Consider the following 3,898-nt stretch of genomic DNA (forward strand, 5'->3'; position numbering starts at 1 on the left):
TACTTTTAAGCCACTCAGATACCCAACGGGCTCGGAAAGTGCAACGAAACCATCAAATTTTAGCTAGAAACTGTATTTTTGTCGATTTTTATTGAATTTGAACTATATTTCAACGTTTTTTGATGGTTCTGAGCCACCAAACACACTTAAAGCATGCAGAATCGACTCAGAATAGGAAAAGGAGACGTTTAGGTCAATCTTATGCATTCTGGCGTTCGTAGATACAAGAAAACTGTTAAAATTCTTCAGAAACGTCACTTTTGAGGTGTTTTCTTGTACTTTTAAGCCACTCAGATACCCTACGGGCTCGGAAAGTGCAACGAAACCATCAAATTTTAGCTAGAAACTGTATTTTTGTCGATTTTTATTGAATTTGAACTATATTTCTACGTTTTTTGATGGTTCTGAGCCACCAAACACACTTAAAGCATGCAGAATCGACTCAGAATAGGAAAAGGAGACGTTTAGGTCAATTTTATGCATTCTGGCGTTCGTAGATACAAGAAAACTGTTAAAATTCTTCAGAAACGTCACTTTTGAAGTGTTTTCTTGTACTTTTAAGCCACTCAGATACCCTACGGGCTCGGAAAGTGCAACGAAACCATCAAATTTTAGCTAGAAACTGTATTTTTGTCGATTTTTATTGAATTTGAACTATATTTCAACGTTTTTTGATGGTTCTGAGCCACCAAACACACTTAAAGCATGCAGAATCGACTCAGAATAGGAAAAGCAGACGTTTAGGTCAATTTTATGCATTCTGGCGTTCGTAGATACAAGAAAACTGTTAAAATTCTTCAGAAACGTCACTTTTGAAGTGTTTTCTTGTACTTTTAAGCCACTCAGATACCCTACGGGCTCGGAAAGTGCAACGAAACCATCAAATTTTAGCTAGAAACTGTATTTTTGTCGATTTTTATTGAATTTGAACTATATTTCAATGTTTTTTGATGGTTCTGAGCCACCAAACACACTTAAAGCATGCAGAATCGACTCAGAATAGGAAAAGGAGACGTTTAGGTCAACTTTATGCATTCTGGCGTTCGTAGATACAAGAAAACTGTTAAAATTCTTCAGAAACGTCACTTTTGAAGTGTTTTCTTGTACTTTTAAGCCACTCAGATACCCTACGGGCTCGGAAAGTGCAACGAAACCATCAAATTTCAGCTAGAAACTGTATTTTTGTCGATTTTTATTGAATTTGAACTATATTTCAACGTTTTTTGATGGTTCTGAGCCACCAAACACACTTAAAGCATGCAGAATCGACTCAGAATAGGAAAAGGAGACGTTTAGGTCAATTTTATGCATTCTGGCGTTCGTAGATACAAGAAAACTGTTAAAATTCTTCAGAAACGTCACTTTTGAAGTGTTTTCTTGTACTTTTAAGCCACTCAGATACCCTACGGGCTCGGAAAGTGCAAGGAAACCATCAAATTTTAGCTAGAAACTGTATTTTTGTCGATTTTTATTGAATTTGAACTATATTTCAACGTTTTTTGATGGTTCTGAGCCACCAAACACACTTAAAGCATGCAGAATCGACTCAGAATAGGAAAAGGAGACGTTTAGGTCAATTTTATGCATTCTGGCGTTCGTAGATACAAGAAAACTGTTAAAATTCTTCAGAAACGTCACTTTTGAAGTGTTTTCTTGTACTTTTAAGCCACTCAGATACCCAACGGGCTCGGAAAGTGCAACGAAACCATCAAATTTTAGCTAGAAACTGTATTTTTGTCGATTTTTATTGAATTTGAACTATATTTCAACGTTTTTTGATGGTTCTGAGCCACCAAACACACTTAAAGCATGCAGAATCGACTCAGAATAGGAAAAGGAGACGTTTAGGTCAATTTTATGCATTCTGGCGTTCGTAGATACAAGAAAACTGTTAAAATTCTTCAGAAACGTCACTTTCGAAGTGTTTTCTTGTACTTTTAAGCCACTCAGATACCCTACGGGCTCGGAAAGTGCAACGAAACCATCAAATTTTAGCTAGAAACTGTATTTTTGTCGATTTTTATTGAATTTGAACTATATTTCAACGTTTTTTGATGGTTCTGAGCCACCAAACACACTTAAAGCATGCAGAATCGACTCAGAATAGGAAAAGGAGACGTTTAGGTCAATTTTATGCATTCTGGCGTTCGTAGATACAAGAAAACTGTTAAAATTCTTCAGAAACGTCACTTTTGAAGTGTTTTCTTGTACTTTTAGGCCACTCAGATACCCTACGGGCTCGGAAAGTGCAACGAAACCATCAAATTTTAGCTAGAAACTGTATTTTTGTCGATTTTTATTGAATTTGAACTATATTTCAACGTTTTTTGATGGTTCTGAGCCACCAAACACACTTAAAGCATGCAGAATCGACTCAGAATAGGAAAAGGAGACGTTTAGGTCAATTTTATGCATTCTGGCGTTCGTAGATACAAGAAAACTGTTAAAATTCTTCAGAAACGTCACTTTTGAAGTGTTTTCTTGTACTTTTAAGCCACTCAGATACCCTACGGGCTCGGAAAGTGCAACGAAACCATCAAATTTTAGCTAGAAACTGTATTCTTGTCGATTTTTATTGAATTTGAACTATATTTCAACGTTTTTTGATGGTTCTGAGCCACCAAACACACTTAAAGCATGCAGAATCGACTCAGAATAGGAAAAGGAGACGTTTAGGTCAATTTTATGCATTCTGGCGTTCGTAGATACAAGAAAACTGTTAAAATTCTTCAGAAACGTCACTTTTGAAGTGTTTTCTTGTACTTTTAAGCCACTCAGATACCCTATGGGCTCGGAAAGTGCAACGAAACCATCAAATTTTAGCTAGAAACTGTATTTTTGTCGATTTTTATTGAATTTGAATTTTATTTCAACGTTTTTTGATGGTTCTGAGCCACCAAACACACTTAAACATGCAGAATCGACTCAGAATAGGAAAAGGAGACGTTTAGGTCAATTTTATGCATTCTGGCGTTCGTAGATACAAGAAAACTGTTAAAATTCTTCAGAAACGTCACTTTTGAAGTGTTTTCTTGTACTTTTAAGCCACTCAGATACCCTACGGGCTCGGAAAGTGCAACGAAACCATCAAATTTTAGCTAGAAACTGTATTTTTGTCGATTTTTATTGAATTTGAACTATATTTCAACGTTTTTTGATGGTTCTGAGCCACCAAACACACTTAAAGCTTGCAGAATCGACTCAGAATAGGAAAAGGAGACGTTTAGGTCAATTTTATGCATTCTTGCGTTCGTAGATACAAGAAAACTGTTAAAATTCTTCAGAAACGTCACTTTTGAAATGTTTTCTTGTACTTTTAAGCCACTCAGATACCCTACGGGCTCGGAAAGTGCAACGAAACCATCAAATTTTAGCTAGAAACTGTATTTTTGTCGATTTTTATTGAATTTGAACTATATTTCAACGTTTTTTGATGGTTCTGAGCCACCAAACACACTTAAAGCATGCAGAATCGACTCAGAATAGGAAAAGGAGACGTTTAGGTCAATTTTATGCATTCTGGCGTTCGTAGATACAAGAAAACTGTTAAAATTCTTCAGAAACGTCACTTTTGAAGTGTTTTCTTGTACTTTTAAGCCACTCAGATACCCTACGGGCTCGGAAAGTGCAACGAAACCATCAAATTTTAGCTAGAAACTGTATTTTTGTCGATTTTTATTGAATTTGAACTATATTTCAACGTTTTTTGATGGTTCTGAGCCACCAAACACACTTAAAGCATGCAGAATCGACTCAGAATAGGAAAAGGAGACGTTTAGGTCAATTTTATGCATTCTGGCGTTCGTAGATACAAGAAAACTGTTAAAATTCTTCAGAAACGTCACTTTTGAAGTGTTTTCTTGTGCTTTTAAGCCACTCAGATACCCTACGGGCTCGG

The sequence above is a fragment of the Zophobas morio genome, unplaced genomic scaffold, assembly GCF_036711695.1.
Source record: "Zophobas morio isolate AGI-343-1 ecotype UQ-CSIRO unplaced genomic scaffold, CSIRO_AGI_Zmor_V1 ptg000265l, whole genome shotgun sequence".
Lineage (NCBI taxonomy): Eukaryota > Metazoa > Arthropoda > Insecta > Coleoptera > Tenebrionidae > Zophobas > Zophobas morio.